Raw genomic sequence first — 12,622 nt, forward strand, 5'->3', positions numbered from 1 at the left:
CTCCCCCCCCCCAAAAAAAAGTGGGATCTGTATCAGCGTAAGAGCAGAAATAGCTTTATAGGAGTAAATAGTGGACTTAAGTACAGATACCACACTAAAATGGCCAGGGCTGCATATTAAGACTCACCTGAAGTAGGTTTTTTGTTTGTTTGTTTTTAACAATGCACAAATCCCTCCCCAATTGCCTTTTTGAACTCGCAGGTGTTGGTGGATTATGAGATGTTATGTCTGAAAACCACTAAAGTTAAATGTCCCAATATTTTTCAGAGGTTGGCATATGACTCCCTTTATCTGTACCTCCTGAAGTGCTGGGTTAAAATGCAGATTCTTACCAAGGCCCTAGATCTGCTAGATCACACCTTTCTTCATGGTGCCAGGTGATTTCTTTTTTGTGTTCTGAAGTTTGAGAGTCCCCAACCTCTGGGATACTCAGCAGTTGTATTAGATATGGGTTCGGGATGTGCTTTGGAAAAAACTGGTGAGATTGCCTACTCTCCCCCCATCATGAAGTACTGGAGATTGAACCTAGGGACACTTTACCACTGCACTCAGTCAGCCCTTTTAAATTTTTTAATTTGAAACAAGTTCCCGCTAAGTTGGTAAGGCTGGCCTCAAACTCCAGTCTCCCAAATTGCTGGGATTATGGCCCTGTGCCATCATGCCCAACCAAAACTGTTGAGGATGCAAACTGTCTAGTTTATCTGGCCCTGTCCTTCTGGAGAGCTGTTTATTCCTAGTCTTGTGCCCTCTCACTTTCTCTCTGTTACCCAGAGAATATATTTAGGTCTGAACAACTCATTCAGCCCATAGTGGAGTCTCTCAGTTAACGGACCTAGTGCATGGTGTACAGATGTAAGAGGCAAACAGAATTAGTGGGATGTTTATCCCAGTGGCAGAGATAAGGAATACTTTAAAAAGTAACACAGAAACTGGCACCATAGGATTCATGCCAAGGGCATAGGCTGGGCCAGAGGGGTTCCTGGGGGAACTCAGAGAAGGAAGAGATTGTTACAGTCTGAGGACGATGGGGAAGGCTTGGGGAAGTTGGACTTTCTTCATCAAAGTCTTCATCATTTGGGAGACTCATTTCCTAAAGAATTTTGATACAGAAATACCATAAGTTTTAATTTTGTCCATATTAAATGAGAATAATTAAAATAAGCTATAATTTTGAGTGAAAAATGAAGTGTCTGATGAATGCAACATTTGTTTTTGATTTTTGGTTACTATTTTGTTGAAGAGCAAGTAGCTATTAATCAGAAACATATATATATTTTTCTTGGTTTTGGAAGGAGGTTAAGTACAAAGAATGCCAAATTATTATTATTATTGTTATTTTGTCTTCACATTATTACATACGATGCCTAACATTTAATATTCTGAATTCTTTTTCACCCTTGGGTTAACAGTGTGTTTCAGTGGGGTGGTATCAGCATCTTGTATTTCAAACACGAAGCCAGCATAAAAGGAGAGGCTAAGATGTAAAAGTTATTTTGGTAATTGTGGCTGGAATGAAGTGAAAACCTTCTGGGTTGGGATTTTTTTTTTTTTTCCAGTACAAGCACCAAGACTTGTATAAAATAAAATTTCACAAAGCATTCTTTCTTTGTCTTGTACTCCCTCCTGTACCATGCAGAGCCCATACCAGTCAGCCTTCATGTGCACTGGAATTGCTGGTTAGAATTACACCTTTGTAGGGCCAGCTGCCTCCTGGGTAAGTCTGTAGTGCTTCGAATAAATGGGATTCATTTGAAAAAGTTCTCCTTTTAACATTTTTTTTTCACCCTGCACACCCAGAAGAACAGCTGTGGCAGCAAACACGGAGTTGGATCATGCATTCATATTTAGTCTTGTTTGACAATCCCAGATATTTTTAAGCAGTATTGAGTCAGGCAGCCCTCAGCACAGCCTTCAGACTGTCATAATCAGCCAGCCTGTTTGGCACACAAGGACCTTGTTTTATCCCAGTAGTAAATAAATCTAAATGAAGCAATATGATGTACTGAATGTATCCGAAGTCACAACATTCAGTATTTTACTACAGCCTGTCAGCATCTCTTTTTACATGCTTGTTCTGTTCACTGCTCATTGTTTTATTCCTTGTACTTATGAATTCTGTCTGTGGCCAGGTCTTGATTCATGCTTTTTATACATAATAGAATCCTGTGGGTTTGTGCCAGGGTAGCCCTCCCTTGCTGTCTCTCTCCCTCCCTCCCTTCCTTCTTCTCTCCTACCATGTGGCCTTGCCAAGCAGACTCAGTGTGCATCTGTGCCCTGAAGGGTTTCATACTGTGGCAACTCATTTCCTAAAGATCAGGGGATTTGGTCATTTCCCTCTCCTGGGTCTGTGGATCTCATCCATGAGCTTTCTCTTGAGTTAGGGGGTTTCCTTGCACCGTGGCGTTCTGCTCCCAGGCTTCCTTTCTGTCTCTTCCACATAGACGAGGTCTGAAGTCTTCATGCCCAGGTTCTGTTCTCATGTTGTGTGGCTGCCCTCCTTGTCTCCTTCTGAGAAGGACTTCTGTCTGCTGCTCTGCGGACTGCTCAGAAATTTGAAATAAATGGATCAAACCCAAACACATTAAAATGAACTTTCCCTTGACTTTGCTGCTCTTTCCCTTCGGGGGGCTGCCATGCCCATAAGCCAAGCACCCACTCTCAGCCTTGAGTAAAGGGGGGTTGCACTGGCATCGCATAGCATGTGCTGTGTAAAGCAAGTAGACTTTACCTTCGCTTGTCAAGGAAGTGCTTCAGCTCTGGACTTGAGTGTTACCCAGTGGGATTGGGCAACCCCTTTTTGAAACATTGTCCCCTGCCTTATTTGGGTAGAATATTCTATCGAATGCCTTTTTCCTAATAAATAGAGGGGTTCTCTTGCCTTCCAGCATGGAAGAGGACCCTTGAGGTTGTAGAGTCATCTGTAACCCCAGCTTTGTGAAAAAGTACTTCCGTGTCCGTGTGGTCTTTTCGTCACCAGCCCAAACCATGCAGAGTGATCCTGATTCTATAGCCTGCACAGGATGTTGGGGATACTTTCCAAGCTATAACCTTGGATACTTTCCAAGCTATAACCCTTCTCTCTTCTCCTAATTGCCTGGCTTATTATTGAAGGTATACTTTACCCCAGGTTCTCAAGCTTGGAGATTTAAGAGAACAGTGGTTTTAAATATATAGAAATAAATTATATTTTATTCCTGTGTCATACAGAAATATAAATATGATTTATGTAAATTCAGTCACCTGCACTCTTAAGCAGAAGGTAATGAAACTGGGAAATATGTCCCTCCAGACCACAGAGAATAGGAAGATGCAAGATTAGATCCAGTCTCCCCCTCCTGGGTTCCCCTTCCCTAGGCACTGGCCATGTAATGCAGTTGGAGGCAAGTGAACAGCTTTCTGTTTTCTGCAAGGGTGGCTGGTGATAGAGGCAGAAGGGCTTTAGGGCACTTCTGTAAATGAAGCACTTGATGGGAAGCATGACTGGGGCGGAACCAGTCATGTTAGAACAAAACAGACAGGAATTGCCACCAGGGCATGAGTAAAGGGTCTGTTCATCTCCCAGACCTCTTTCCTTCACATGGCTATTTGATGTGGAGTGAGGAACAGGAAGCAGACATGCAAATGAAATCCAAAGAAGGGAAAGAAAACAGAATCTCCGTCACCGACTCCTAGCCCCATGCTGGCCAGTGGCTCAGTGCACAAAGGCTTGGGAGTTGAGCGATGCTGAATATAGAACTCAGAGTTTTTGAATTCTCTAAGTTTAGATAGACTTGGGACAGGTGAACTTGTATAAGAATCATATGATTTGTTGGAAAGGCCTCAGAATTTGAAAAACTTCTGAACAGTCTTAGATTCTATAAGGAAATGTGTCTGGAGACTATGTACTAATGGGCCAGGCTTTAGGGAGTGTAATGTTATGTCCAAAAGAATGGTGCTTATCCTCATCAAAAGCTCCTACCACTTCTCTTCATAATGACACTGACGAAATTTCTGTAGGCAGGTTGAGCATCCCTCACTAGAAAATTGAAAATCCCAAATGCTCCAAGATCTAAAATTATGACAGGACTGCACAATGGAAAATTCCATACCTGATCTTATGTGATGAGTGTCAATCAAATAAAAAGAATATTGTATAAAATTACCTACTTCATGTATAAGGTGAAATTCATTCATAAATGCATTTAGGGTTTTGACTTGGGTCCCCTCCCCAAAGTGTCTCATTACGTATATGCCAAGTACTTCGAACTCTGAAAAATTCCTAAAATGTAAATACTTTGGATCCCAAGCATTGCAGACAAGAGACAATCTGCATAATATTCTCTTACTTCTCACACCATCTACAGGTGTGTGTGTCTGTCTACACTAATGGCTTCTCAGTATCCAGCTGGGGGAAGCACTGCTGGACTGTAACTGATGGCAGTCATCAAATTACTCTGTCTTAACTAGACAAAGTCACCTCTAGAGTTTATGCTATTAGCCTAAACTGAAATGAAGACAGTTCTATAAAATTGTCACACAATTGATCACAAATCTGGCTCCAGCCTCTTTGAGATTGGTGCCAGCCAATCTGGGCAGTGTAATTTCTTTAATGGGATCCAACAGGATGGCAGACTCTTTGGTTTTGGAAGGAGGTTAAGTACAAAGAATGCCAAACTGCCCACATTATGATGATGATGATGACAATGATGATGATGATTTTGTCTTAAACCCTTTAATGGGATCCAACAGGATGGCAACAACAGCAAAACTATCACCATCATTTAGTAAAAGACAGATTTCAACCTGCCAGTCAGGTTATAATACCCAGTTAAATGAAAGTCCTAATAGATAGATAGATAGATAGATTGATTGATTTGGCTTTGTGATTAGAAAAGCTTATCACAGTCTCCCTATTCTCATATGTCAACTATGAAAATCGTGTCTCAGACTAGAATCTGGCAGCTACTGTTTTACACTCATATGTCTCCTCCTCTTTATCCTCACCCTTTGAGGTCTAGCTTCCCCTCAAACCTCTCTGCTTACATCCTCTCAAAGACCAGATTCCTAACAGCCCAGCCCACATCCTTCACACCTGTCACATCGCTATGTTGGTCCACACTCTTTGCTCTCTTGACTTCTGTGGCTGCTCCTGCAGTTCTCTTCCCCTCTGCCTGCTGAGGGAAGCCTGTGTCCCTTCCTTGTCTGCAACAGCCGGGTCACTCTGCCCTCTTGCTTCTCTTACCTCATACTGCTCATCCACCCCCATCTCTGGATAAGCTGACTGCCAGACAGCATCTCTTGTTTCTCCTTCCTTACCCTGTCTCTGTGTGCATTCCTCTGGCATCTCTAACCCCAACAGCATGTCTGGGGCTGATTGAATCTGACTTTGCAGATCTCAACTGATACTTGTCAGTCTTTCCCAGGAGAGGAATGGAAATTCCGAAGTCCTGCTCTTTTACGTATCAGCTGGGTAACCTTGGACAATTTATTTAATGTTCTGAACCGCCTTCTCCATCTGTCAGTGAGACTGCTACTGTCTGTCTCAGAATTTGTTGTAAGAATTAGAGATGATGTATGTAAAATGTCAGTCACAATGCCTGGTACTTCACAGGGCCTCAAAAATGGCAGCTGTCCTGCTTTGCAGTAACATAGTCAGGTGGGCTTGGAGGAAAATGGTTCCTCTTTTTGGATTCATACGTGTCACTTTACCTGATCTGGGTCTGTCCCCTGCTGTTTGACCAATGTTTAGGACTTGTCACTTGTATCTAAGATGGCAGTGACAACAGTTGTCAAGTGACTAATTTCACTGGAGCCTTCTCTAAGCAATAATAGGGAGTTGGTTAGCAATTTCTAAGTTGTATCTAAAATAGAGATATTGTCCTAAAAAAACAAAAAAAGAAGTGTCTATATGGCTGAAAGAAGGTCAGCGTGTGCACCCTTGATCCCCTGATGGCTGGCTGAAGCATGCACATTAGCTCAGCATTGACCATGAGGAGCTATAGTGGCGATAGTGCACACTTCCTCACTAGAAGTTGCTCTAGAATTTTGAGAAATCAGTGCACAAGCAAGAAAATTGATCTACTTAATTAATTCCTCTCATAAGAAGGGACAGTGTTGTATGGAAAAAGGATCAAGTTATATAATGTTGTGTTTTACTTTGCACCATCCATAGCATTTTAGTATTGTTGAATATAGAAGGTGCTTGGTACCAGTGTTAATAGTTGATTGAAAGCTGAGTTTACCTGAAGCTCACATTTAATATATTTTCTCTTTGTAGACCAAAAATGTAAATGTAATTAAACTCTTGACTGAGCCTTGAGGTGACTTACAGAATATTGATGGGGAAGTTAGCAGCCTCTGGTATCCATGTGCTGACTTGGGAGTTGCTGATGCCTGTCAGGGTTGCCTCTGCCAGGTCCAGAGGACCTCTTTAAGAGGCAGTTTGTGAAGTAGCTGTATTTGTGATGGTACTATCATCTGTTTATCTCATATTTTTTTTTGTATGTCTCTGCTTTTGTTTAACATTATTGATTTGGCATTGAGGTATTGTCTTTAAATTCTTGACAGGGGCTTACTAAGGGCCTTGATAAGTTGCTGAGGCTCACAATCCTCTTGCCTCAGCCTCACAGTCGGCTGGGATTACAGGCTTGTGCCACCACCCCCTGCTCTTTTCTAATCTAAGATTGAATACTTATAACAAAACCCTTAAAGACTCAGCTCTTACTACATGGGCAGACTTCTTGATATTTTTCCCCTCTGGTCTGAGTATGTGCCCAGAGTAAGAGGAGGATAAGAAAATGTATGCCTTAGGCCCCACTGATTGATATAAAAAATGACCCACGTTTTAAACCAACCTGGGCCATTCCGTGGGGATTACCTTTTTTCCCTTCTTTCATCCTTTACATTTGTGGACTTTACCAAGCTATCATATACATGATCTCATTTTACCACTCAGTAGACCTGTGAGGTAGATGAGACAGAGATTCCAAAATCTCTTTCACGAGGAGGCAGAGGCCCAGAGTGGTTGAGATTATCTTTATCAAATGAGGATGCTGCCAGGAAATCTGCTGTCTGTTCCAAATCTGGGAGTTAGTCAGTAGTATCATTAAGCACCTGCCATGAGCCCATACTCTGGTAAAGGTAGGAATACAGTAGAGGACAAAAGAGGTCTTGTCCCTGACCTAGAAGATGATATATCCAGTGGGTGGGTTATTGAATAAATTTTTATAGATAATAACTGTTAAACAGATGTTCAAATAAGAAGTATTGGGCACTATGAGAGGCCTAATCTTTTTATTTGAGGGCATTTGTGGAAGATTTAATTGAAACTTTAAGGTACAATATTGCTTTTTTGTAAGTACAGTAAGTAAGAAATGATCATGAAACATTTTAGTATTTTGTACTTAATCAAATACTATGCTTAATTTTAAGAGTATGTCATGACAAGAAGTCATAAAGATTAACAATCCCAAAGAATTAAGTAAGGGTAAAATTTTCATGTTAAAGTTTCTTCTTTATCACTTTGGTATTTTTATTATGTATCTTGAAAATAAATTTTAATTTGGCTTGTTAAATCAAAAGATTTTGGTAAAGAGAACATTTATATCTACCCTAAGACAGCTTGGAAGATGTGCTTCCTGCTGGTCTCTTGGGCTGAGCTGCTGAGGTCCCAGGAGGCACCATCCTGTGCACTCACAAGTGGTGTCCACCCCCTGACCTTCACTTGGTCTTTCTAGAGACAAGATAATGTCATGATGGGGCTCATGGGCTCCGGAGCAAGATGCCTCAGGTTAATCCTGGCTCTCCCACTTGCTTGCCACGTTCACTTGGGGAATGTGCTTACCCTTTTGGTGCCTTACTTTCTTCCTTAACAGTGGAGATGAAGACACATCTTCTTTGGAGTCGTTGTGAAGATTTAAGCAGTGTTTAGAACTGTAACTGGTACCCAGTAAGTGTGCAGTCAGGTGCTGTTGCTGCTGGTTTATGATCACAGTGCTTAGTAAAGAGCCCCCCTCAAGTGCAGTGAGGCTAGAACCAGGAGAATGAAACTGACCTGCTTTTCTTTCTGTAAGACCCTGTCCCTGTTAGCACCTTGTACTGGGTATGATGTTTGCCACCTTACTGTGTGGATGGTAGTCCTGATGCAGTAAATGTAGATGGCTACTTGCTTAGCTCTTGCTTTACTTTTAAGAAAATTTTAACTTACTGACTTTCCGTATGATATGTCCTGAGATTTAAAATGTTATTGTGATTATTCAAAGACAGTTAATTGACAGAGATAATAATTTTCCATCTTTAAGCAGTTTTAGTCTCTTTTAACTTTCTATTCACAAGTGCCATGAATATGAATTATATAATCTTAAGAGAATGGCTTCAAAAATATTTTAAGTCTTATGTTTCTCTTTGCAATTCATGCTATTCTCAATGGAAAGAACCTAGCATTATAAATTACTGATGTCAGGTAGTTCTTGAACCAAGAAGAAAAGGGACTATTTATATAGAATAAGAAGAAATTCCTGTGAATAATTTATTCATGGGGCTGGGGATGTAGCTCAAGCGGTAGCACGCTCGCCTGGCATGCGTGCGACCCGGGTTCGATCCTGAGCACCACATACAAACAAAGATGTTGTGTCCGCCGATAACTAAAAAATAAAATATTAAAATTCTCTCTCTCTTTAAAAAAATAATTTATTCATAAGAATTTATTATAATATGATAGACAACTAGGCTGGCTGTCCACATTCTCCATGAAAGGAAATACCCAGGGTGCTTGCTAAAAGTCTCTCATATATGGGGGAAGCTGAGATGTTGTTCAGTCACCAGGCTCCAACACAAGAAGTTTCCCTTAGATAGTGATAGATTTTCAGAAAAGGTTGTGGTCCATCTTGAAAATCCTATAAATATGGGAATCCCTTGGTTTCTTAAGCATATAAAGTAAGATTAGGTGTTCACTGCTTTTGGGGTGGGATGGGGTAGAATCTCCGCTTGCTGTGTTAAAAATGAACACTGAGAAAAGAATACGACCTCTGGGAAGAGCAGGGAATGCCATTTTCAATCACTTCTTAAGTGACAGTATCTGTTGTGAACACTATATTCTGTTTCACAAGTCCTCTGGCAAATGGTACTGGGATTGTTGTCAGCCTGGTGGTGTTGAAGGAGACCTTTTGCACCAACAGAACTTAGGACTAATTGTAAACATCTTGTATGCCGGCTATAATTAGTAGTTATGTTGGCAAACTACAGATGGTGGGGAACCCCTCATACAACTAAATCTTATTAATCTATAGTGATTCTTTTTTTAAAAAATAATGGTAGTTATGCCTTTTTATTACATAAAGTACTTCTGAAGATTGAAAACAAATAAAAGTGCAATTTTTAAATATATGCATAAGACATATATTAAATGATAGTAAAACAAAGAATAGGATGGTTTATTTTTATAGATAATAATTTCAAAGATTTCATTAACATTTTTCACTTGTTAATTGCCTTTTCAATTAAGAAATGCTGCCTAAATTCTAATAAACAATTTGTGGTTTTAGTATTATTTGACCTTGTTTCTTCCTCTTTAAAAACTAAAGAAAATGTGTTAGTGAAATTCTAATCACTTTCTAAATATTTGTAGAAACTAATTAATTTATTTTATAGTTCCTTTTTTATTAGAGCATTATAATTATACATAGTATTTGGGTTCATTTTGACAAAATTATATATATATGTATATATATGGAATTTAATTTCAATCCCTTCTCCCCCTTCCCCTTTTCTCCCTCTTCTACTCTACTGAGCTTCCTTTCACCTTTTAGTATTAAATGACAGCAATTCTTCTATTTATGGTGCTGGGGTGCTGGGGATGGAATCCAGGGCCTCTCACAGGCTAAGCAAGACTCTACCACTGGGTTACATTCCCAGCCCAATTGAAAACAATTCTAATCAGAATTAATGACAGCTTTAAGTGGGTCCAAATTAAAAAGGTTAACTTAGGAAATTTGTAAGGAAAATATTAATTTTACAATCAACCTGAGATATTTTGTAAATAACAAATTTTATGATTTTATTCTTGGGTTTATGTGGAATAAGGTCAGTTATGAATTAATAAACTATGATTTAAAACATTTTTCTTTTTTGTCTTCATAGAAGCTTGAGCTGAGTGTTAGCAAGTAGAAGTTGTGTTATATACCTTAATGATTAGATGAAAATTAATAATTAATTTCTCATTAATAATACTAAGTATTATTACTTTAGTAAATACATAATAATACTAAATATATAATAAATATTTCTATTACTTATATGTGAGTAGATGCCTATTCAGGGTTTAATAAAAAATTTTTGTTGAATAATTTTTTAAAAATCAGCAAAGGGGCTGGGGATGTGGCTCAAGTGGTAGCACACTCACCTGGCATGCATGTGGCCCTGGGTTCAGTCCTCAGCACCACGTACAAATAAAGATGTTGTGTCTGCCGCAAACTAAAAAAAAATTAAATAAATAAATACAAAAATCTCTCTCTCTCTCTCTCTCTCTCAAAAAAAAAAAAAAAATCAGCAAAAACCCTTGACATCTCTCTCTGTTAACGATGCTACTCTTCTTCAGTTTGCTTGGCCTTCTTTATTCTTACCACAACCCTAAGTTTGTGTCTGGGCTTCTCCTCTGCTGTCACTGGTTCAGAGCACATCAGAAATGACATTTGGTTCTATTTGCTCTTTGCTATGGTGTATGTACATTTTAGCCTAGAGAGGGAATGCCTTCCTGCATTCCAGACCTCTGGGTCACCTCTGACTGGATTTGGTCCAGCTGTGTTCTCTGGCCACCATTGCCATTATCCTTTGATTCTTGGATTCCAAACCAGCCCTGCCCAGAGTTTCTTGGAGTCGCTATTCACATAGCCCTTGGTTGGCTCATCTTTTCAGGTTCATGCTTTCGTTGTTTTCCTGTGACCATGTTTTATTTATTTTTCTAATTTGCTCTAATTAGTTACACATGACAGTAGAGTGCATTTTGATATATTATACACAAGGTTCATGCTTTTGATGCTCTGAGTAACAGACATCTACATAACTGACATCCCTTAGCTGATGCTGTTTTTCCTTGATAAGGTAACAGCCACTGTAGAATTTGTGTCTTGAAGTGTGGCTGGACATTCTGCCTCAGCACTTGTAGGGCACCTCTTTTCTCAGCCTCATATAGACTATTCTCTGGAACCCAAGGTATTTTATTTAGGCAGAGAGACCTTATGGAGTGTCCAGGTTGGCCAGTGCTTTTCAGACCTAGGCAAGCGTGTGGCTGCCTCTCTTGCCTTAGCAGCAGTGCTAATCCTGTCCTGCATTTAGGGTTTCTGTTCTTTGTTAAATGTGGCAGTGCTGGACTTCAGCATCTGTGGCCAGCTCTCAGTGAAATAGGTAGCGACCAGCGAATCACTTAATCTCTTTGAACCTTAGTGCCTGTTATGGACAATGGAAGTTAAAATAACATATTTTTGAAGGGAATAAATAAGGTAATGTTTATCAAGAGGCTGCTGCTATATTTGTTATCTCAGGGCCCACAAATGCTTTGAGTTTTAAAATTTCATTCCAGACCCAGCTGTGGACAACATTGTCTGTTAACCTATCTATCTACCTATCATGTTTATGAAATTGGATCTTAATGGGTTTTTCCCACTCTTACATAACCATGTAAGGCTGATAATACTGTGAGAAAAACATCATCACACATTCAAATGTTTTAGGCTTTTAAATTTGAAATAAAAACTCTCATGTGGCATTTGATTACTCCAAGGTTGTTGGAGCAAGACATCCATTTCTCCCTTTATTTCTCCCTTTTCCTCTCCAACCCCCAATTTAGAAATATTAAGTGTGTTTTGGCTCAGTCTGCATTTGTCAAACTGGTGGAAGAAACAGCATGGGACCAGGGGAACCATTTCTATTTTCGCCCTTCTCCATGTTGATATGTCCAAAGTAAATGTATTCTTGAAATTAAATGCTATGAACTAAACTTTTAAAGCCCTAAAAGCTATAATCTTAGGGTTTGTACCAAGAGAAAAAGGAATTCAAAATAACATTTTTTGGTCATTTAAAAATCACAATATTTAGTGGCCAATAAAGACAACAAATTTCAGCCTCATTAGTAATAAAAGGAATATAAAATACAGTGTTGCTGGACTATTTAACCAACAAAAAGAGAGATGTTGAATTGGGCATCTTGGACAGGCTAATGAAGGTATAAATAGGTACAGACTGTCTCCCCTCTAAAGCAACTTAACAATATTTATCAAGTGCTGAAGAGATGTTAATGCCTTGGACACAGTAATTCTACTTCTGGGAACTTAGCCTAAGGAAATAATCAGGAATTGGCATAAATATAATTATAGCATCAGGAACTTGGAAACAACCTAAATGTCCAACAATGGGGGATTGATTAAATGAAGTCTGAAAATATATGCAATGTGTTTTTCTGCCATTAGGAATGGAAGACTATTTGAAAAATGATCAAGGAAAAAAGTTTGTAAAAATAATGTAAATTTAAAAAATGTAATGAACCTAGTATTTTGAAATACAGCCTGTTTACATACATGCGCGCACGCGCGTGTGTGTGTGGACTGAAAGTATTTTAGAGTAAAATATTATCTTGGGGTGATAAGAGTGT

General features: G+C 39.3%; 1 protein-coding gene across 3 annotated transcripts in view; it reads left to right on the forward strand.

Annotated features, from left to right (window-relative positions):
* The window catches only part of Lrrc1 (leucine rich repeat containing 1), a 127,599-nt gene that overhangs the window by 66,926 nt on the left and 48,051 nt on the right, over positions 1 to 12,622 (forward strand). The gene's annotated exons all lie outside the window — the stretch shown is intronic.

Source organism: Marmota marmota, unplaced genomic scaffold, assembly GCF_001458135.2.
Source record: "Marmota marmota marmota unplaced genomic scaffold, marMar, whole genome shotgun sequence".
In the NCBI taxonomy this organism is placed as follows: Eukaryota; Metazoa; Chordata; class Mammalia; order Rodentia; family Sciuridae; genus Marmota; species Marmota marmota.